Here is a 24,654-nt window from a genome sequence, read left to right as displayed (position 1 = left end):
TAGCTGCCCCAGAAACTGTAATAGGTTAATTGCAAATCTAGGTGCAGTGAGCTGGCCAGAGAAAGTGTAGTGATCCCTATCAGGTACATTTTATCAGCACAGGTACCCACACAGATGCATTATGATACCATTTAACAGACCACCAAAAACTGCAGCCAGAGCTCCACTGGCCATCCTGAGTGCTATACGCTGGACCATAGAAGATTCTACCAGAGTACTTCTCTCCAGATGCTAAAACATTAGAAGAAGAAGAGTTGGTTTAAGGAAGAATCAAACTGGCTTACAATCACCTTCCCTCCCCCTCCCCACAACAGACACCCTGTGAGGTGGGTGGAGCTAAGAGAATGTGACTAGCCCAAGGTTACCCAGCTGGCTTCGTGTGTAGGAGTGGGGAAACAAATACAGTTCACCAGATTAGCCTCCGCTGCTCATGTGGAAGAGTGGGGAATCAAACCAGTTCTCCAGATCAGACTCCACCACTCCAAACCACCACTCTTAACCACTACACCACGCTAGGAGACTTCTTGGGCATCATGGCTTAATGCAGTGATCCTAGGATGTTACTACTTCTCTGATGCTGGACAGTATTATGTAGGCCATGCATACACAGCTTATAAACCTGCTGTGAAAAAGCCTTCTCTGTCAGAGTAGCCTAAATCAAGAGGAAAAAATTCTGAGTTCTTCCGAGGGGCACCTGGAAGGTCACTGAGTGAACAGACTGCTGGTCTTGATGGACCTTGGTCTGATCCAGCATGGCCGTTCTTATGTAGAAATTATTATCCATATGTGTCTCCATTAACTTATTTTGCTTAATTAAGAACTAGGGATTTAGTTGTTTTTAATAGTGGAAGCTGAGATTCTCAGGGCCTACCTAGATGTATTATAGCCCCAACACAATCTCTGAAAAGTTCCTTTGGGAAGAGAAGTGTGTGAGTGGAGAAGCAGCCGTGCGCACGCTTACCCTTTCCCATCCGTCTATTGGGAACTGCTATGTAAGGGGCTCTTCCCTTGTGAGATTTTGAATGTATGTTTAGGGCAGGGTGATTTTGAGCTTACCTGTGAGGGACAGCCAGGCCCTCACAGGTAACCTTGTGTGTGAAATGTCACAAGTCCCTTAGGATGCTGAATGCTGCATCCAAAACCAGTGCTTGCCCAGAACTGTGGCATATACACAGCCTTGCAAGTATGGGAGATGGGACAAGAGAGTGAGGTCCAGGGAAGAAGCAGGCAGTGCTGTGGGTGGCATGTCTGCTATTTATTTCAAACATTTTTATGCTGCCTTTTCACCCAAATAGGGTCCCCAAGGCAGGACCTCCCTATGCCTCCCTAAAAATAACCTATGAATGGCATTCTGCTACTTTCTTAAAAGACAGGAAGAAGCCACATGTTTTCTAAGTGAGTGCAGAAGCCAGTACCTCTGTGTATATTTCCTCTATTCTACAAAACAGTAGAACTGGCAATAGAACATGTCAGGAACTGCTTTGTCTGGGGAAACCTCCACGGTAGGGGAATATTAACATTTCCAACAGTAATTAAGAAAATTGGAAGTATAATTAATGATGCTGAATGAGGAAGAAGTTTCTGTTGTGAACACCTGCGCCATATTTTTGTCATTTGAATGATTTTTTTTGGGGGGGGGGTGTTGGTTGGTTTTTCTTTTTAAAATCTCCACCTGGAGAACTGAGGATCTTTAATGTGTTTTTAATTGCCTGCTTGTTAACAGGTAAGTTGGTGTATTGCTTAACACTGATACCAGAGTTGTGAAATACAGCAGGTACTACAAATGCCATGTCATATAAGTCACTCAGACAGTATGGGGTTAGATTAAACTCTCAGTGATGCTGGGATAAACCGAGTGTAAATCAGCAGCCTCCAGTAGGTTTATTTTGGATTTATAGCAGCATAATAAAAAGCAGATGCTGCAGACTCTATGGGAGGAAAGCATGGAGAAGGATGAGACACATTAATCGCAGCTGGTTAGAAAGTGGGCTTATGTCCTACTGTTGGGCTGGTGAATAATTGGGGGACGACGACACCTTTTGCTATTGCCTTTGTGGAAGAACTTGATCCTTTTTGAGGAATTAACCAGTTGCTGAGTGCCCTCTGGTCCACTTTTGCCTGACTCGTACATCTATTCTGAGGAAAGTGTATTTTTCCCTTCATTCAAACGTCACAGTTGTCATGCGTTATAGTGAGCCCATCTAAAAATGTTTACATGTATATGCAGTGACTGGATCAGAATGGCTTCTGCTCCATCTAGATGATCATCGCAAGGATGGCGGGGTTAACCCCTTCCCACTCACTGCTCCAGCTCCAATCCAAACTGGAGCTCTGTAGCACTGTTACTTGCTTTTAAACAATGCTGGGAAGATCCAGTCAGCACCTCATGCACTTAAACCCCAACAAAGCAACAGCGACTTCCTGTTAACTGGAACATATAAAGACAGAGCTAAGAGGGTCCAGATCTTTAGCCATTTGTGTACAATTTCCTTTGCATTCCTCTATATAATCCCAGCCCTTGGCTTGAAGCTCCCCTTAGACATCATGCCCTGTTAAACCAGCCAGAACATGAGATTAATGTAGCTTTGCATCCCCTACAGGTCCTAAAGCCCTAGTATGACTTTTGCTTTCTGAGCTAAGGGAACCTACTACAGCGAATAGTGGTCACTCTCAGCATTTCCCATTCTCTGCTCTGTGGGGGAGGGAGAATGGTCAGGCCAACGATGTGCAGATTTCAGAAGACTGTTGAATTTAGTGGGGAAAATGACTTCATCAGCACAAACACACTTCAACAAGCCTAGAGTATCCCTCCCATTATTTGCAATAAAGCTTGACCTAGACAAGACAGAAATCATGGATCTCCCTGCATTTTTTAAAGATACATTTCCGGTGCACGGAGTACCAATTCAGATCAAGGCTGAATGGAGAGGGGAGAAGGGGAACTGTTTCACTCATCAAACCTGTTCCTCCCAGATGGTGGGTAGTAACCAAAGGTGCAGTTTTGTTGATGTCATGGAACTTCCACTAGAAGAATGGACCTTCCATTGGTGGAGGAGGGGTGGTTTTTGCTATCATCTCCTCTGATTTCAGATGAAGAAGAAAAAGAAGAGTTGGTTTTTATATGCCGACTTTCTCTAACACTTAAGGGAGACTCACACCGGCTTACAATCGCCTTCCCTTCCCCTCCCCACAACAGACACCTGTGAGGTAGGTGGGGCTGAGAGAGCTCTAACAGAGCTGTGACTTGCCCAAGGTCACCCAGCTGGCATCGTGTGTAGGAGTGGGGGAAACAAATCCAGTTCACCAGATTAGCCTCCTCTGCTCCTGTGGAGGAGTGGGGAATCAAACCCGGTTCTCCAGATCAGAGTCCACCGCTCCAAACCACCGCTCTTAACCACTACACCAAGCTAGCTGTGCTTTGCCTCCCTCCCACTGCTTGCAATGGTTCCCTTACCTCCAGGGGCAGAATATCGAGAGGTTTACTGGGTTGCAGCTGAAAAGTGGAGACAAGAAAGCAGGGATGGACTTACCCATGGGTCAACCAGGGCAAATACTCCAGGGCCCACACTGGGGGAGGGAGTGCTGGAGGCCCCAACTGCTGAGTTGCCCTGGCCCTGTCCTGATGCCAGAAGGGCATACTGCCGAGCTCATTGCCCGACTTGTACTGCCTGGGGCCCCCCTCCCACTGCCCTATAGTTGATTCGATCTGCTGTAGGGCAGTGGGAGTGGCAATGAGCTGGGTGGGGGTGTCAGTGATGGAAGCTAGGCAGCAGGGGGCATGGGCTACACCCTGCCCATCTCAACCAGTGATTCTGGGACCCATCCTCCAAATTTGCCCAGGGCCCCAGAATTATTGAGACTTCCCTGGTAGGAAAGTCCTATTTTGAGACACAGGTACCCATGTTTTGACTGTCGTTTGTATGTAAACATCAGTTTGTATCTAACCATCTACAGACTTCATGGAGTGGATTTTCCTGCTTCCCTCTCCTCCTGCAGTCCACTGAGCCCCCCCCATTTTGTTCCTTGGGATCAGTAGACCCTCACAAACACCATCAGGTGCAAGGTGGATGTTTGCAGTGGAAGGGGCAGTTGCCAGAAATAACTCCCCCTTGTGCAAATGGAAATGCCATTCCATTGGAGGAACTCCATGGTTGTATACATGCCAATAGGGGCAGCCAGTTTTCAGTAGTGAAACCATGTGTGGGTAGAATACTTAACCTTTCCTCTTCCCTCCTCAGATAGCTCTGACCCAACAGCCTAGGCACTTTAAACAGTTCTGTTAACATTGTTGGAAAGACCCATCATGGATTTTTGACTCTGGGTTGAATTTCATTTCCTCAGGCTCCAACTAAGTCTGGTGTGTGTGTGTGTGTGTGTGTGTGTGTAGGGGAACATATACTTCAGAATACTCTCCTCTGTTAACAGTATTCCCCTGCATGAAGTAAACTGGAGTTTTAGATACAGTTTCAATGTGAAGCATCCAAAAATGAGGTACCCTTCTCTGACTCTATTGTGAGATAGGGCAATTCACAAACCTACTACCTCATTCTACCTAATGGGTACAACACTTCTCAGTACTGTGGTCACCGCTGTTGTTCCCATGTTTAAATCCCTTAAAATTATTGATGTTCACTCCACTGATGGCCTAAAGCCAGGGCTGGTTTACTTGATAAGCTATTTTCCCCCCGACTGTAAGTGTTTTGCTTCACAGATTAGCTATTTAATTGAGAGCCAGGTGTCATACTGTCCCCAGAGGCCACCGTCTTAGTGATGAACTGTCAATGAAGAAGGCACGAGAGTTCACTTCTCCCTCTTTGCTCTCATTATTCCCGTGCAAAGGCAATGCTTGGCCCAGCTGTTTTTGCCTTCTTATCACGGTTGTTTGCAAATGGGAAACATGATTTTTCATCTCGTACCTAAGCTCAACACAGTCACACGTTTCCAACAACTCAGAAAATTAATTGACCAAAAAGAATCCCAGCAGCATGTGCCACAGTACAGACTCTCTCCATTCTTGTTCAGTGACTCCTACTACAAAACACAGGCTACGTTGCTAAAATTGCTGAAATGGAAAGTAGACTTTGGTATTCAAAGGTGGCTGCAGAGATCTAGAAGGGAAGATTCACCTGTTGACCTTGAAAGAGTCCATCATAGACAACCAGCGAATAAAACTTGATTTTAGCCAACACCCACCTTGGAACTTGTTGTGAAGGTCAGAACTCTGAAACATGTGATTGATTATTAAAAGGGAAGTGTCATCGAGCATATGAAAAATGATTTTTCTTTGTCACTGAATAAACACATTAAACTTCTGTGCATCTGAGATTAGAGAAAGTATATCCAAAACAATGTAGGCTTATGCTCTGGCACATATATTAATTAAAAATTCAGAACTGTATGAGGTACAGCCAATTCAGCTCATTTGTACACAAGGACATGTATAGTCACAGTTGAGTAGGAATACCTTCATACTATTCATATGCTCTTATTCTCAGCTATCTGGTGGTGGCCTTCAGCACCATGGCCCCTAACTGCCATTGCTTTCTCCAATCATATCGCCATTTCCTGGCTCCATATTTCTTTCTATCTCCTCTTCCATCTTTAATGGAATTACCCTTTCCTTTCTAACTATTTTCTTTTTCTGTTTTCTACCACAAAGTAAATAGCTTTGCAGAGGTGATTTACGTTTTATTTTCTTAAAGCAGAAAGAAAACTACAGGTTGAGTATCCCTTATCTGAAATGTTTGGGACCAGATTTTTGGATTTTTTCAGATTTTGGAATAATGAGATATCTTGGGGTGGGGGCTGGAAGAAGAATGGAGGTAATCCCCCCAAACAACTGTTTGCCAACTGCTCACCCTTGTGGATGTCACTTTCCTGGCGAGAGCGATAGATGGGACCTTTCAGTCTCCATGGCAACCACAGGAAGTTCTCCCCCGAGAAAAGAACGATCACCCAGCCTAAGCTGCTTAAACCGCGACACCCGGCCACCTCACGAGGAAGCCGCTTTCCTTTCCTCATATGCGCGGCTTCTTTCTTGCTCGATGCGGAGCCACAGAAGCGCTGATTCAGCCCTGGAGCATGACACCAAGTCCTCCCGGCAAATAATAAATCAGAATGCTGGTCCAGATCACGAAGGCAAGTTAGAACCAAAGAGTGACACAGGCCCTGTTATGCTTTTTCTCACCCCCTCACAGGCACCATCCTGAGGAAAAAGGCCTAGACAAAGGTCAGGTGTGGAATTTTCCACTTGTGCCATCACGTTGGCTCTCAAAAAGTTTTGGATTTTGGAGCATTTCGGATTTCAGAATTTCAGATTAGGGATGCTCAACCTGTATATCACTAGTAGTCATATAAATTTATCTAACCAATAAAAATAATATTTATCCCCTCTGATTACTATTTTATAATCCCCAAAGCAGTACATAAAAAATCCAGTCATATAGTAAGTACAACCAACAATATTTTTGATTCCTTGTCCTTATCTTAGAACCGTTATGGAACTTACTTGATATAATTAACTATATGTAACTATATCTTAAACAGTGTTGTCTATGGGAGTGCAATGACATATGATGTTTTTGAGATCCCTTTTTTGATACAATTATTTATATATCTAGGTTAATAAGATATTTAACAATAGTACAGTTGAAGCTTTCCTCTATCTATGTGTGTAAAACGCTGTCAAGACACAGCTGACTTATGATGACCCCAGCAAGGGGCTTTCAAGGCAAAAGAAGTAGAGGTGATTTGCCATTGCCTTCCTCTGCAGAGTCCTCCTTGGTGACTGAATATTACCCTTAAATTTGTCATTCCAGTACATTACAAAAATGCCTATTTCTTAATAAATTTATAATGATTTCTGAGGTGAATCTTATTTTACCATCATATGTTAATTTGGACATTATTGCAGTCCCATATATATTTATAGCAATCCATTGATAGAGGGTTTATTTTCTTCCAATATGCAGCAACACAGATGCAAGCACAGATGATCAGTCCTAACAGGATTTCCAAATCCTTATCCGGAACAGTGTTTTGAAGAAACACTGCAGAAATAGCAGAGATGAGGTATATAGGGAAAATGGTATAAGAAGAAAGAGTCAAACAGACGTACTTTGCCCTAGTGACATCATCCATGCTTTCCTGTTTTGCTTTGTGGCCATTTTGCGTGTTTTAAAAAAGTGGGAAATCTATTATTCTTGTATAGTGTGATGACTGAGACTCTGACCTCTGCTGGTTCTTTCCCTGCCTGACAAGTCACTTCATTTGTTCAACTGCTCTGCAGAGCTAAATCATTCCTTTCCTTTCCCCCATCTCCATTGGGCTTGCTCAGGAATCTATTTTTGGCTCTTTGATACTCTTCCTATATGCTCTGTGCCTCAGTGACCTCATCAAATCCAGTGGCTTTCAGCATACCTATATGCGATGACACCAAGTTCTCTCTCTCACTCTCTCTCTTTCCCGCAGAACTTTCCCTTTCCACCCTATCCCACATGTCCTTTTGAATGACATTTCTGTCAGGATTAGGGCTGTTGAAAAAAAAATCAGTAAAATTCATATTCGGCAAAATTTGGCCCCTTTTGATTTGGGAAATGCCGAAGTCCGAACTCCCCCGATTTGGATCCATGCAATTCGGCACGAGATTCGGAGTTTGGGGGAAAATTTGGCAGTTTAAAGCCATTAAAAACACATTCGCGCCTTTCCGCGGCTCCCGGAGGGGGGCCAATGGGAGGTAGAGGTCCCAAACTTTCAGCGTAGCTTGAGGGGACCCTTCTTGCAAGAACCCCCAATTTTGGTGACGATTGGGGCAGGGCATCTCAAGTTATGGGGCCCGGAAGGAGTCCCCCCATCTGCCTATTGCGATAAAGCCATCACAAACACATTCACAGCTTTCCGCGGCTCCGGGCAGTGGCGTAGCGTGGGGGGTGCAGGGGGGGCCGGCCGCACCGGGCGCAACATCTGGGGGGGCGCACTCGCAGCTCTCTGCCCCTGCCTGGCTCACTCACTCACTCTCTCTCACTGCAGTGAAGACGTCTTCCAACCATTCATAAGCCGCGGTATCCAAAAAACCCTTTCAAAGCGGTGTTTTTTGTATAACATTTTCAAACTCTCAGCAGGCCTCCAGGGGGCGGGAAAGCCGCGGCCCCACTCCCCAACTCACGGCAGGGCCGCCTCAGGCATTAATCTCCCTCCCCCTCGCCGCTGAGGCAGGGCCGCACGGCGGAGCCCACAGCGTCGGCCTCACCCGGCCCAGCCCACCTTGGGGGTGGGACTCAGCAGCTCCTCCCTGCCGGGCCAGCGGAAGGGGGGGGGAGTTTCAGAGGAGGCTGGAGGGCGGCGGCCGTCTTGTTTGTGGCGAGCAGAGGCGGCGGGGAAGGAGGGGTGGGGGGCGAAGGCGAGACAAAGCTGAAGGGCGCGGGGCGGCGCTGGGCCCTGAGAGAGGCGCCGGTCCCACGAGGGCCGTCCCACCGGCCCGGGAGCGCCGCCTGCAACAGGTTCCTGGGCACGCGAGGCCGCCGCACTCCTCCAGGCCTCGGCCGTTGGTCTCCGCCTCGGTCCCGGGTGGTGGGAGCCGGCGCCACCCGCCTCAATGCGGTTCGGGGCGAAGATGATGCCGGTAAGTGGCCTCTGGGTTGCCATAAGTCGGCTGCGACTTGACGGCACTTTACACACACACACACACATTGTTAGAGAAACCACTTGTGGATTAGAATTTGATGCTTAGTGAGAATTGCCTCCTGGACTTTTCTTTTTCAAACTCATCTTCCACTTATTACTAATTGGTGAATTTGAATTGTATACAGTTAATTTAGTTTTGCAGCATGGGCCAATTTACTATACATCTTTGCCTCCTGTGGCCAGGATGTGCACAGAGGTGTATAGCAAGCATCATATCAGTAAACAGTAAATATATGTTTTGGGCATATGAAAATGAATGGGGGGGGGTACATGAAGTCCCAAAAGGAAGCCAGTGGCTGCTTTCCACCTAAACAACACAGGAGGAGTATGGCCCAAAGACAAGCAGGCATAAGGTTTGTATTGCATCTTCCAAACACCTCTTAAACACAAATTATTAAGTACAGAGGTATTTGCAAGTCCCACAGCTGCTTGGTATACCGAAGGCCCCAGGTTCAGTCATTTTACTTTAATTACATCAGCACAAACAATACATGTGCTTAGGGGGTAAGGGTTTCTTTAACTAATCTAGTGGAAGAGACTCGAGTGCTAAAATCCACGGGTTAGGGGGCGCAAATTACTTGCCTTGCCCCGGGTGCTGACAACCCACGCTACGCCACTGGCTCCGGGGGGGCATTTTTGGAGGTAGAGGCCCCAAACTTTCAGCGTAGCTTGAGGGGACCCTTCTTGCAAGAACCCCAAGTTGGAGACAATTGGGGCAGGGGGTCGTGAGTTATGGGGCCCGGGTCCCCTCCTCCGCCCATTGGAATGAATAGAAATAAATAGACCGTTTGGACTCAGAGTTTGTAAAACCATGCAAAGCAACACGTGGGAGTTTGCAAACCATGGAAAGGGACAGAGGCACGCTAGCTGTGCATAAGGAGCAGGTGGGGTGGAATTTCCCCTTTTGCATCGGACTCAGGAGTCGGGAGTCTCGGGATTGGGCTAATGCATTGTTTAAGTCACAATTTGAAAACCAGTTTTGAGCGAGCATCAAAATAGACCTAACCCAGGGGTCTCAAAACTGCGGCTCTAGAGCCGCATGCGGCTCTTTGGGCCATTGAGTGCGGCTCTCCGAACTTAGTTCAGAACCCCTACTCTTGCGGCTGCTCATGCCGGCAGCCGGGCTGCGGAGCCAGCGAGCCTGAGAGAGAGAGAGAGAGAGAGGGTGCGCTGTCTCCCCCCCCTGCCGTGGAGAATGGCCGGGTCCCCCTTTCCCTTGCCCTCAATGGTTGGGAGGCTAAAGCCTCCCCTCCCCTCTAGCCACGCGATTGCTGGGTGGGCGGCTCGGCGGTTCCTGGCCCCCCCACCTATCAGCTGTTGAGCAGGGCGGGCTTCCTTTGGTAGACCTGGCCTCCGGCTGAGTCCCATTGGGAGGCCATGTGTACCCACTGGCTTTCTTGGCGGTAGACCTGGACTCCGAGGAGGGGGAAAAAGTCGCCCTTCAGAGGCCAGGTCTACCAATTGACTTCTATGGGCCTCCGGAGACAAGGTCTACTGTCAAGAAAGCCAATGGGTAGACCTGGCCTCCCAATGGGACTCAGCCGGAGGCCGGGTCCACCAATAGGCTTTTATGGCGGTAGATCACGCCTCCAGACGAGGACTCCGGACGGGGAGGGGGAAATGGCAGGGACTTACAATTTAATTTTTATCAATAAATAAGATCACTATTAAGTATGATGCCCTGACCTGGATGGCCCAGGCTAGCCTGATCTCGTCAGATCTCAGAAGCTAAGGAGGGTCAGCCCTGGTTAGTATTTGGATGGGAGACCACCAAGGAATACCAGGGTTGCTGTGCAGAGGAAGGCACTGGCAAACCTCCTCTGTTAGTCTGTTGCCATGAAAACCCCAAAAAGGGGTCGCCATAAGTCGGCTGCAACTTGACGGCATTTTACACACACACACACACACACATTAAGTATGATATCAAGTTTTATTCAGTGTACCTATAGTTTAATTAAGACTTAAAACTTTAATTAAAGTTTATTAAGTTAATAAACAGTGTACCTACTTATATAGTTTAAGTAATTTGGCTCTCAAAAGAAATCTCAATCGTTGTACTGTTGATATGTGGCTCTTTTGACTAATGAGTTTGCCGACCCCTGACCTAACCGATCTTATGAATGAGGGAAAACCTGAAGACACACAACTGAAGCCCCCCCCAACTAGGGAGAGAGAGACACAAACGGGCACACACAGCCCCAGGCAGAACGGGTGAAACCCCCCCTCTCAAACCAGTACGGCTCGGCCCCAAACAAGGAAAAAAACAAGGAAGAGGAGGCACAGGTGCGGAGCGGCGCCAGGGAGAGACTCACGCAAGCCGCACCGTCGCACTCAACCCGAGGCTAGGGGCAAAAAACAAAAGCAGAGCACAGCACACACTCCCGCAGAGGCGAGCGGGCACATACCCTCTACAGAACGGGCAAAGCCCCCCCTCAAACCAGTACGGCTTGGCCCCAAGCGGGGGAAAAAATGAGGAGGAGGTGCGGGTGCTGAGCAGAGCTGGGGAGAGACTCACGCAAGCCACACCGTCGCACTCAACCCCAGGCTAGGGGCAAAAAACAAAAGCAGAGCACAGCACACACTCCCGCAGAGGCAAGCGGGCACACACCCTCTACAGAACGGGCGAAGCCCCCCTCAAACCAGTGCGGCTCGGCTCAACCCCAAACGGGAAAAAAACCAAGGAGGAGGAGGCGCGGCCCAGGTGCCGAGCGGAGAGAGACTCGCTAGCCGCCTCACAGACTCAACTTTAAACTTTAAAACTTTAAAAGCAGAACACACACTCCCGCAGAGGCAAGCGGGCGCACCCCCTCTGCAGAACAGGCGAAGCCCCCCCTCAAACCAGTAAGGCTCGGCTCAACCCCAAACAGGAAAAAAACCAAGGAGGAGGAGGCGCAGCCTGGGTGCTGAGCGGAGAAAGACTTGCTAGCCGCTGCACAGACTCAACTTTAAACTTTAAAAGCAGAACACACACTCCCACAGAGGCGAGCGGGCACACCCCCCTCGGCAGAACAGGTGAAAGCCCCCTTTGGCTTCCCCACCGACCCACAGAAACTGCTCCCCCCTCTCACACACAGACTCTGCTTCCCCCCCCCCCACATGCACAGGAGAAAAGGTATAGAGAAACAAACCCAAAATCAAACTGTGTGGATGTCTTCCAGCAGGAGCACAGAGGAGAAGTAAATCCAATCCTATTCCGGTAAGCACCAGCAGCTCGGCCCAGTCAGGAATTGGATCTCTCAGCAGCTGCACCACCAAATTGGAAGGCAATGAATACAGTTGGGACGGGAGGGGAGGGACGGGAGTTTTTAGACTCTTCTCCTGGCCATTTCAAAAGTGAGAATCCCTGCTCTGATTGGCCAGGAGAAGACCCAGCTTGGCCACCATTGGCCGCGGGAGAATGCTGCTTACTAACTGACAGTTATGCTGCTGATTCTGAGCCCCTGAATTTGCCGAATTTATTTGGCAAGCCCCAAACTTGCCGTATTCGGCTCATCGTTTCCCCACCTTTTAAAAAATTTGGCTCCATCTGAACTGAAAACTGCCGAATCGGGGGAAATTTGGCTGTTTTTCGGTTCGGGACGAACCGAATCGACAGCCCTAGTCAGGATGTCTCATTTAATCTCAAACCCCCTATGTCCAGAGGTTTCAGATTACCCTCTCTCAATCCCCAACTGGCCCTCTGGCCTTTAGTGTCAACTGACATTCAGTTTCTCCTAGTCCCCATGCTATACAATAGAATTGGTATAGTATTTAATAGAAGAAGTGGAAGTCTTAGAGCTTCTGCCCTCTGTAGCCACTGTAGGACTTCTGTTTCATCTAGGCTCTGTGGTACACTATCAGGACTGGAGTCAGCATACCCTGAGAAGAGCAGGCACTGGGTCCTAGAGCTTCTGGCAAGATCCACTGTAGTCGACCCTCCCATCCATGCACTTCGGTTGTTGCCCACCCATGAGTGCTCCATCTGTCATGGCTTCTGGCTGCATGGGCAGTTCAATGCTTCCAGGGAAGGGCATGCATAGGGTGCACAGTGGCCACAGCAGCAGCACTCCCAGCTTCCCCCACAACCTGTGTTGTTGGGTAAAGGGTATGCAGGTAGTATGGGCTGCTTTGGGTAGTGGGAGATGTCATGAAAAGGTGGGGGAAGGATACACAGGTAAATAGGAACATGTGGGTGAGTAGGAAGGGGGACTGGTGGTGGGCAGCGATGGGCATCTGGGCATTCCCTGCCTGCCCCTCCCCCCAAACCTGGCCCTGTATACTATAGAGTTTATTTTCTGAAGTGGTCATTTTCTCCAGGTGAACTGATCTCTGCAGTCTGGAGATCAGATAAAATTCTAGAACTCCAGGCCCCACCTTGAGCTTGGTAAGCCTACTCAGGTGAGGCATTGCTGGGAGCCACACTTCTTAGTCTAGCCCTCCTTGTTTGTATGGAGGAAACACCAGCTCCTCAAACATACACTCATGCTGGAAGAATAACACGCCTGCCATTGTTAGGCTGTGGATACATTTATTTCAGCCAGATTTGGAGCATGTAGCACCTAATACCCATGTGAAATAATTGGTTGGAATGTGGGGATGCTAGCAGTAGCTGGCACCAAGGCAGTTTGTCCTCTTCCTTGGACTACTCATCTTCTATGATATTCTCCATGCCCAAATGGGTCAGAGGGGTGGTGAGACCCAGAAGACTTTCCTGACTGCCTTGGGCAAATTGAAAGTATCTCCCATAACTTGTCCCAGAATCCTCCGCAAATGCACACGAATCCTATGGCAGATGTGAAAAGTATAGAAATTTTGAACTCCACGGTCATAAATAATACAGAGACTGGCACACCATTATAAAATCACACATGCATATTAATATATTGTATTAAAATTTCTAGTACTAGTTATTCCCCTAAAGAGAGCTCAAGGAGATTTACAAACAAATGCAACTTGCAAAATATTTGTTTAACAGTAAAGACAGCAATCTTTTAAATAACTTTTCAGTCCCCATTGCTTTCTCTCTGGAATGCCAGAAGATCTCAGTATTGCTCTCAGAAGATGGACAGACAACTTTTGGCTCTTGTGTAGTGCAATCATTTCCATAAACTGGAATTGCAGAACTGTTCAAAGTAGTCTTTTGCTCATCTAGAAATACACTATTCAGGTGGTATTTATATATATACAGGGCTGGACACAAGGTTCTGCTAATAGAGACTGCCTGTAATGCAAGATCCATATTCCACCAGTAGAAAGGTAGTTGAAGAAACAAAAATGGTGCAGAAATGAAGAATCATGTGTTTGATTCAGACAAGGGATATGTGAAATCAAAACGATTTTTGAGTTGAAATAGCATGGATGAAAAATTAAAAATAATCCCTAATTCTGGAATTCTAAAATTGGGATTCTCTCCATTTCATAATGGAGGTTCAGCTGAAGTTCTGCATCCTTTTCTGAGGAACCATGGCATATAGTTTATTATTATTACACACTAGGTTCTGTTTGATAACAGACAAGCATGGGACCTGAGAGGGAAATCTCATCCTTTTATCTTGCTTGTCAAATCCCAGTGCCACCTGCCGACCTTCTCGCATGTGTTGGCAGGGGTGGGGGAAGGGTTTGGGAAGGAATGAAGGAGAAAGCAGCAGTGACAGTGTCCACCTTCAAACTCCGCTTGCAGCTTCTTTCTGTCCCTCTGACTTTCTTCCCTTGCCCTCTTGCCACTGACTTCTCCTCCTCCTTCTCTTTCCTTCCTTTCCTTACTGCTGCCTCTCCCATTCCTGCCTTCCCTGCATGCTCACAGTGCCAGTGATGCCTCTTTGGCTTACCCAGCAGCAGTGAGGCCCCTGCCACCCTCCCTACCATCTCCTCCCCTCTCCACCATAATTGCTTTTGCAATGGTGAGTCTGGCTCCTGGCTGTTCCAGCTGTGGTGTCTTCCTGCTGCCTTTGCCTGTGGATGAAGTTCCTAAGCAACCCTCAAAATTGATCTTTTCCCTAAAATGGCAGACAAAATTTCATAAAGTAACATTGTGAAATCTTAGCTTTTGCTCCCTGTAAATATCTTTAAACTTTTAAAAATTCTCTCTGTTTCATTTTCAGAATGTTGTCTCACATTTGTAGAAGCATCTAACTTGTCTGTACATGGCCCTACAGTGTAGATTTCACAATCTACATCTAAGGCTGTGTTGAGAATTAGATATAGCTATTAAAAATTCTTCCCTAAAGTGAAAGGAAGGAAGGAGGGAAGGAAGGAAGAGGGAAAGGATGGAAACAGGGAGATATTAAAATAATGCAATAGGAGAGGGACTAATGAGAGTAGGACACAACAGGTAATAGGAAAGAAGAGAAATAACAATTTTTAGCAGGAAAAAGTTCAAAAGAGCTCAGTTTTCATAAAAAGAGGAAAGAGTTAGTCACTAATATTAGGTCAAAGGCGTTTCTGTTATAGAGAGAAGAAAGAGAAAAAGGAAGATGTTTATAGAACAGGAATAAAGGTAGAAAAAATGTATAGTAGAGAACAAAACATAATGGAAATCAAGGAGACAAAGAATGACTGAACGACTGAGAGCTTTGTAAGTTACCTGAAATGTAAAGCAAAAATTGCAGCCATAAGACATCTATGTACTGAGCAAAATTTATTGAATCAATGTAGGGGGAAAGGAAATAATGAGAGCAAAATAAATAAATAAATTGGGCAAATATTGCAAGGCATGTGTTTTATCTGTCCTGCAAAGCTTCTCCATTTATTTGGGATAGGTAAGGGCATGCCAGAAGTACTGTTTTCATGGCTGATAATAATACTCCTACAATTTCAAAACTTGCAGAGTCAGCCCTTTCTCTCTATTACTAAGTGTACTTCTCCAAGTGTCTGAAAATATACTGTTGTGAACTTAAGATAGTGGGTTGGATCCAGAAGAGGACTTCCATGGATCAAAGGGAAAGAGATTTCTGCCAGTTTCCCCTTCCTAGCTCACACTCCCAGGCCCCCATGTGCAGCATTTCATAAAAGTATTTGGGGTTGCAGCAGGAGTGAGGAAGCAAGTGAGCCATGCTCTGCCGATGGAAATCCATGCCATCCATGGAAAATGTCTGGTGGACCCAAGCCAATTAGAATTATTCATCTTCTCTCTCTCTTTGTATGTCTTTCAGATGCAAATTGCCACCCTGACTGATAATTTCCTTGGAGGTACTTTTGATAATTTATGAGATTTCTCCCACATGAACCATTTCACAACTCAGGTGGAAAATAAACACTTCCTCAATCTTTTCTAACAAGCATTCAACTAAATCCCCCAACCCCTGCGATGGCATCAGTCTGCCGATTGTGCGTAAATGGGCTTTGCAATGTACACTATTGAGCAGATGCTACGTTTTCAAATTCGTTTTGCTTATAGTGCCTGCAAGGTGTTTGGTTTGAAACAGCTGATTAAAGAAACAGCACTGGCAGAGGATGGGATTTGGAGATGACTGCTGACATAATTCAAGAACTGCCAAAGGCCTTTTATGTGGGAAGCTGGGCAAATTGCTTAACTTCCATGTTGCACCTCTGGGCTCTGTACTTACAACAACATGAAGGTTCATAGCTGAGCTATGGCCTTGAACAGAACCGACCAAGGGTTGGATCCAGCATAAAATTGCTGTATGAGGTAGACCTCGTTTTCTCTTGAGCAAGAGAAAACGAAAGAAAAAGACCGAGGGAGCTACTTAAAGTAAATCAAACTTAATGGATCCTTGCTTGCATTTCCACTTGTGCAAGATCTTGTGCAACCAATTTCTGGACACTATAATACATAAGGAGGAAAGTGCTAGGTTTTGAACAAGATCTTGTGGAAGGAGAACTGAAATAAGTTCATTTATGTTTCTGCTTGTGCATTACTGCATCTAAGCCATATTCTCAGGTCTTGGAGCTCTGGAGGACAATCTGTCTGTAGGACAATCATTGGAAGGGTATGGGGATGACAATGTGTCTGTTGTGTACCATTTACCTTCTGAAAATTTCTTCTCAATTTTGGCATCCTCTTTTCCTTACCCTTTCTCAAGCAGTTGTCCATTTCTTTGATCGCTGTGCTTGATCTTGAGAAATGGCGATGGGTGGAAGCAGATGGCATGGTCACTATACTACTGGCACTAGGCTTTGAAGGTACACTCGAAAGTTATCCCATTAGCACCACATGGCAGTGAAGGATGTTCAGTACACAGTATGAATGCATTAGCCGATATGGTTCAGATTATAGTGCTACAAGCAGAGAGCAAAAGGGAACAAAGCTGATCATATCTGGGGTGAACCTGCTCCATTATCAAAGAAAAGAGAGACATTGTACTGATGCAATTACCTAGAATATAGACTAGCAGTGAAAATACCTGGGCTACAATGCCAGAACCATATGCTTTAAAGGAGTCCCATTGGCTTCAATGAGTCAACTTTATCATTAGCAGTTTCAGCAACAGTTATTAACTCTTTGGCATCTCAGGTTAAATGATTGCTGGTAGCAGATGTAGGGACCCAGTCTTTCTGAAGAAAAATAGGAGACCCATTAAAAGTAGTCAACACTGACCTAGATAAGCCAATGGTCTGACCTGGTATGGCAGTTTCATTTGTTTATGTGCCCAGTCTAAGCACTGTTTAGCTACAACATTTTATCCTGTCATGCCCTGTGGACATACAGATCAGGAAAAAGTAGGGCTGTCTGCCATTTTAACCAATTCACTGGTTAATTAATTGATTAAATAATCTCCATATTTCTAAAACCTCAATATAGGTGTCTTCCACATTGATAGAAAGCAAGGCCGTCTTTGATATTTTCTTTTCATTCCCTCTTAAAGCAACATAACAGAACAAAAACAGTCTCAGAAAATAAACATGTGTGTCCTTAATTCTCAGTCCCAATTAATTAAAATTTGCAGTCACTGATTATAATTCCCCCCTAACCCACTAAAGCTTCAGTTGATGAAACCAATTAAAGTTTGGTTCCCTAAAGAAAAGGAAAAGGAAGGGAAAAGGTCAAATAGGCCAAGAGCATAATTTAACATCCTTAGGGAAGGATCTGGGGAAAAAAAGGCCTACTTAAGATCAGTTGCCTCACTGGTACCCAGGAATCAACACAAGCTGCACTTAGGGGCAGCCCTTGATTTTCAGCCTAACCATCTAGAAAGGATGAGGGAGAAGCTTCTACCTCCCTTAACAACCATTCACACTTTCTGAGGAAGGTCTATGTCACTGCGAACTGCTGGGTTATAGACAATGGGTGATTGAAGTATGGTACACAGCTTATGCCCTGACCTTGATAGCCCAGGCTAGCCTGATCTCGACAAATCTCAGAAGCTAAACAGGGTCAGCCCTGGTTAGTATTTGGATGGGAGACCTCCAAGGAATATCAGGGTCGTAACATGGAAGTAGGCAATGGCAAACCACCTCTGAATGCCTCTTGCCTTGAAAACCCCACCAGAGGTCACCATAAGTCAGATGTGACTTGACGGCAAACAATAAAAAAGAAAAATAACAATATAGCGTATGAACTACAGAGGCTGAGACAAAGAGACAAAGAAGTTATGGATGCTATGGAAATTTCTTGCAATCGATTTGGATCTAGTGCTTCTATGAATGCAGCAAGTTTATAGAAATGGATGGCCTTGTATTAGTAGATACAGCAGACCTGAAAAGCCACAAGGCAATGGAGGGAAGGCAATTCTTGCTGAATACTTTCTTGTTGCAGCCTCAGGTGCTGCCTGTCTTACTGTCATGGAGGGAACTGAATTCTCAATGGTAGCCTTTCACGGACAGTACGGTGGGACTGCAGGGACCCATGGAATAACTGGACTCAAACAATATTCAATTATCATCATAAATTTATGTGCATTTACTCAACAATTGACCTTCCTGGGGCTTATGTAAACATTACAACCTTGTCATGGAATCTAATGGAATGTACTTCTGCATAGAAACTATCGTGGTATGCCTTACCATGTGCATTGCAGTATGTCCACATCAGAGCTGAATTTCCCCATGGCATCTGCCACTGTTGTGGAGAAGTTGCACATGACTGAGTAGACACATGATGCGAGGCACTTTTAAATACTGCCCTACAGCTGTGAGTATACTTCCATCTTCCATGGCCTCAGCAAACTGATTTTGTTTTGTCAGAGGAGGAAGCAGTGACAGCGTTACCACTTGGGGCTAATGACTCATTTCTCCAAGCAATAGGTTGATCTGTACTACACATAAAAGTCATCAGCTGATGCTACCAAAGCAAAGTTGAGATCCGCCACATGATCCATTTGGGGAAATTAAGCAAATGGCATAATGCGCTTCAAAATAACTGTCAAAAATAAGAACAAAGAGCTCACTTCTTGAAGTGATAAATCATATCCATTTCCTTCATTTAGCATGGATTATAGACTACTAACTCACATAACTCCAGAACAAAGATTATATTATGTTTTGGGGCAGGTTTTTTTTACATGAGTTCAGTGGTTTGCTTGAGGTAAGATCCTATGAAGACTTTATATTCTATAGTTTTAACACAACAGCTGCCATTGGGGAGTCATTATTTCTTAGCCTCAGTCCCATTTTATTACTCCCAGGAAAGTATTCTTAGGATTGCAGACTATGTAATGTGTAATACCCTGTTTTATTGGATCTGCACTAAGCATATACCCATATTAGCAATGCGCTGAAAATTCTGCTGCTGGCATTTACCTAAGGAGAGGCAGTCTGCATTGCATCTCATGATCAGTCATGTTTTGCACTCTACTTCCTTTTTTCCCCCTTCAGCAAAACCTTGTAGAAATCAAGACATATTCTTTGGCACAGTTGGTCTGAACCAAAGTTTTGCATTATCCCTCTTCTGTCTTCGTTTCTTTTTGACCACAGTCTCTCTTGAAAAGCTTGTACATATATGTGTTTGTACAAATTTGATTATACATAACTACTGGCCCAGGCTAGCCTGATCTTGTCAGATCTCAGAAGCTAAGCCGGGTCAGCCCTGATTGGTATTTGGATGGGAGACCACCAAGAAAGACAAGGGTTGCTATGCAGAGGAAGGCACTGGCAAACCACCTCTGTTCGTCTCTTGCCCTGAAAACCCTATAGGGTCAGCATGAGTCAGCTGCGACTTGATGGCACTTTACACACACACACCCATTCAACCAGAGGCATGACTAATAGCATCTGCCAACAGAAACTAAAGCCACAACATCTCCATGAGTTGCTCTCAAGGCTCCCCACCAGCCATTTCTGTTGGTATGCTGAATCAAATGTACTGGGGAGGAGTATATGAATATTTCAGAAAAAAATCTAAGCCTTAGAAAGAAGAGCATGTCTAGTGAAGAATTTATACAGCTATTTTTATTTCTTCATGATTTCAAACGTCGTTGTTACTGGGTTCAATTCTCCTCGTTTTAATAGCTGTTGTTGATGGTTCTTTTATGCTTTGTACACACCGTGCACACATTTCCCCACCATTTTGGGCACACTGGTTTATGTGGTTTGCACCCTGCTTATACAGTATATGAGTAATTGATGCAAAATAATCTGCGTTCATTTTAGCAGAAACAATCTGTCATGAGTAAAGAGAATCTGGTGCAATATGAAAAGCTCTTGGGTTCATTGCTCATAAGGAAGAAACAGAACTGAATTGGGAACATATAGATAAGAAGAAAGGGTTGCATCGTCACAATCACTGCATGATAAGTTGACAGTCAGCTTCCTCCTTTGAGATGGCACTTCGCGGTTTAGTTCTGCAACAGTCAATACCACACTTGCTGTGCCCTTGGACTATAACAATGACTCCCATCATGGAGACAGATTGAAGCTCACTGAAGACATCTGCCAGGAAGAGTGAATGGAAAAGCTTGCGCATACAGGCTGCCACCCACAAGATCTCCTTGGTGCCACATGCCAAGATCTCCTGCAGTTTGATCTCTTAGAGTTGTTTAGGGCTGACAGTAGTGTCCCCATGCAGAAGTCAGATTGAAAATTATTTCCAGGTGCTGGAACACTCTCTCCAGGTTACCAAGCACTTGCTGACTCTTCTTATTCTTGTCTGGATCTCTAGGATGAGTCTATTCTGCCCACATCTTCTACCTGTCATAAGGGCTTCAGGAGCTCCCTCTGGGAGATGCTCATATGGTAAGGCCAGTTGCTGCCTCTGGTACAGGACATACTTGAGGAGTGAAATGAAAACAGGTGTCACCCCCCCAATAATGGGAGTCACAGGTGGAGTCACCTTTCACACCACCAATTATTTTAACTGGAGAGGCTGGGAATTGAATTTGGGACCTTCTGCATGCAAACCACCAAAATCTCTAAAAATTGAGCCCCATGAATCTTCTGTATCTTCTCGGACACCGTCTTCTAAGCTCTTTATTCAGTTCCTTTCCATATACTTCTCTTTCTTTCAACAAGGAGAGAATCAGCTTCATGCTGTACAGATAAATGCAACAAGTAGTCTTTTTTTTTTTTTTTTTTTTTACAGTTTCTGCTCCTAATCACCTTGGAAATCTCTCCTGTGTAGGCTAACATGCTTTTCGACAGAAGCAAAATAAATTTTAAAGGTCAATTGAATCAGATAAGCCACTTTTGGCAGCCCTTGCATACTCGGAATTTTATGGCTAACATTTAGCTTATGCTAGCAAGGAGGGGGGAGGGTCGAGGTGGGTAAATTCTTCGGAGGCAAGAGAGTCTCAAAAGGGATGTTCGAAAAAGAATGAACAATTAAAGAGAATGTCATATACGGTTCCACTGGTGCGCATGATTACATACTTGGCAATGGACAATGCTACATGCATTAATCTCATTTTTTTAAAAAAACCTTTGGTGCAATGATTTGGATCCAGCTCATTAGAGGCCTAGGAGGACTATCACTAATGGCCGGCCATGACTAATTTATCCGGAATGGCTCTGTAATTCTTTATCAGGCACATCCTAATAGGCAAACATGAAGCTGTATCCCCATCAGCAAGCCCATCTTGTGCTCACAGGCACCTTGGTGCGATTGCTTCCCCTCAGCAGCATTATTGACTTGATTTTAGTTAATGAACTAAGGTGCTGGGAGCTCTAATGTCATTTTAACTGAGTGATTTATTCAAGAGGGACACAGGCAAGCGAACTTGCATGGAAATACTGCAACTGTTTTGTTTTTTGTTTGTTTACAAAAGAGCAAGAGCATTCTTCAAAAGTTGCAGATAGCCATAAAAAGGTAAAGGCCCCTTGTGCAAGCACCGGGTCATTCCTGACCCATGGGGTGACATCACATCCCAACATCTTCTAGGCAGACTTTGTTCGCAGGGTGGTTTGCCAGTGCCTTCCCCAGTCATCTTCCCTTTACCCCCAGCGAGCTGGGTACTCATTTTACCCAAAGGTTGGAAGGCTGAGTCAACCTTGCGCCGGCTACCTGAAACCAACTTCCGTTGGGATCGAACTCAGGTTGTGAGCAGAGCTTTTGACTGCAGTACTGAAGCTTACCACTCTGTGCCACGGGGCTTTTAGCACTGCATTTAAAAAAAACAACCCCAAAAGCAACATTAGTAAAACAACTCTTAGGTCTATCAAAATGTAATAATGTAATGTCCTACAAATGAATGAACTTATTGTAGTGGGTCCATGAATAGCTAGACACTAGTGATGTGCAATGAGGAAAATTTTGCCACTGCTTGTTTCTGATTGGGTATGGCTGTGTGATAAAATTATTTTTGTAACATGGTAAATGCTAAAGCCCCTGACTTGGATGGCCCGGGCTAGCCTGATCTAATCACATCTCACAATCTAAGCAGGGTCGACCCTGGTTTGTATTTGGATGGGAGACCACCAAGGAATACCAGGGTTGCTGTGCAGAGGAAGGCACTGGCAAACCATCTCTGAACATCTTTTGCCTTGAAAACCCCATGGGGTCGCCATGAGTCGGCTGTTACTTGACTGCACTTTACGCACACAAATGCTAAGGACCACAGACCACCTGCATAGTTCTATTATGACTGTGGAAGGTTAGCACCTTGTTAAAGAGTCGCCTGTTGTTCACATACATCCCCAGTAGTGTAAGATCAATTTCCCTATGCTGCATGTGAGATGTGAGATGCATGTGAATCCTATGACAACATTGGGCAGACCAGTTGTGTAAGCCCAGGGAGCAAAAGAAAAAGAAAGAAATCAGTGTGTATGCTACAGGCATCCAGACTTCCATCACACCAGCTTTAACTCTCTGAAACACTACCCTCCTCCTTCTTCCAAAGAGAATGATTAATTCTTCTCTCCCATTTTACCTGCACAACAACACTGTGAAGTAGAATAGGCTGAGAGTGACATGCCCAAAGTTTTGTTGAGCTTTATTGCAGAGTGGGAATTTGAATCCAGATCTCCCCAGCCAAAGTCCAACACTCAAACTGTTGGAACATGGTAGCTGTCAAAGCAACAGCCTCTTTTTAACCACTGTTACCTGCAGTAACCTCATATCCCAGTGTTACAGGCTTTGACATATTAGGGCATATAAACTAATGTATTAATGTTGTACATGTGCAGAATTGTTCAATGTAAAGCTCTAAAAGCTCCTACAAGCCCATTTAAAAAGATACAAGCCTGAGCATTCTTGGCCAAGGACAAATGTGACAAGCCAGTACAATGCTGGCACCTTATCCTTGAAAGACTTAAATGCCACCGAGCTCAATGCTTGTCCTTTATTTTTGAAGGACCTAGAATACTGTTAGCATTCTATCCTTGAAGTGTCATGCAGGAATTCCACTTGTATTCCTGTACTAAAAGGACATCACCTTCACAAACGTCTGTCCTACAACCTTGTATTTTGCTGACTAATGTACAGTAACATTATATTGGGTTTTAATATGATAAAATGATGGTAGAAACTTATAAATAGGTTCATTTTATTCATATTATCCAGATGAGAATTATGGTAAAATTAAAAATATAGAGAGATAACACGACTCAAAACTGACTGTTTAAAGTTTAGCAAAATAGCCTGGTGGAAGGGGAAGTCCTTATATGGTAGTCTAAAGGGAAGCCACAGAACATGTGCAGTACAACTGTATCCTGCTCGAGCTCAAGGTTCAAGCCCTTTGAAGGTGACTTAAACAATATAAATAAAGGCACAGAAGGGCTAGAATCTCAGATCTCTCTCAGAGGGTCTCAGAACATTGGCTATTGGGTATGTATGGATTTAAATATATTATTCTAGATATTGTGAATCAGAATTTTTGAACTAAATCAGGCTTTTAACTGTTATAATATACTTATAATATATTGGATTTTAAAACTGAATAGTATGTAGAACTTGCTTGCTTTATAGTATACATTGTTACTGAATTTTAAGACTTTGTAATACTTGCATATGCACATATATACATTAAATTACATTGAAGCAATTAAATAAAAAGTCTCATTTTTATGTGAGTAAAGTAGTTGAGTCCTGCTTAGTGGGTGACTAACTAAATAAGATAACATATCACTTCTTAGGAAGTGGTCGATTCTAAGAATATAGTCATCTGAAATGCACTGACCCGCTTCAACAGCATGTCAGATTGCTGTGCCTCTAGCACAGACTGGAATTGGTCCTGCTGAAATGCACACAGGAAAATTACTCCTGCTTGCCTCCCTCCTGCCCCACTGTACCAAATGAGTGGCAAGAGAGCAGTCACACCTGTGAATGTGTACGCAAGTATATACACTGTGAGCAATATAGTTTGTGGCAATGCAAAAAATGTACCTAAGCAAGACAGTTTGTCGTATATACAAGCCTTAAGTGGCACACCAAACTTTTCTCCTGGGCTGAAAATTGGCCATGTGCAAAATTCCCTTTTCAGCTCAGCATGGCTAGAAGAGCTGAGATACAATGACAGCCAAACAGAGGCGAGGCGATAATGATAATAAAGACACCGCTGAGCCAAAGGGACTAGGATGACGCACAGATACAAACCAGAAGCACAAGACAAACCAATTGATCAGTTAACAGCAGATGATATTTGCATATTAAAGAATCTGTAACAT

General features: G+C 44.9%; 1 protein-coding gene and 1 pseudogene across 1 annotated transcript in view; both read right to left on the bottom strand.

Annotated features, from left to right (window-relative positions):
• RALY (RALY heterogeneous nuclear ribonucleoprotein) overlaps positions 1-24,654 on the bottom strand; it is a 307,270-nt gene that overhangs the window by 70,191 nt on the left and 212,425 nt on the right. The window lies entirely within an intron of this gene.
• LOC130473343 (MAD2L1-binding protein-like) lies at positions 20,266-23,107 on the bottom strand (annotated as a pseudogene).

This window comes from Euleptes europaea, chromosome 2, assembly GCF_029931775.1.
Source record: "Euleptes europaea isolate rEulEur1 chromosome 2, rEulEur1.hap1, whole genome shotgun sequence".
Lineage (NCBI taxonomy): Eukaryota > Metazoa > Chordata > Lepidosauria > Squamata > Sphaerodactylidae > Euleptes > Euleptes europaea.
This window is presented reverse-complemented; position numbering and strand designations above follow the sequence as displayed.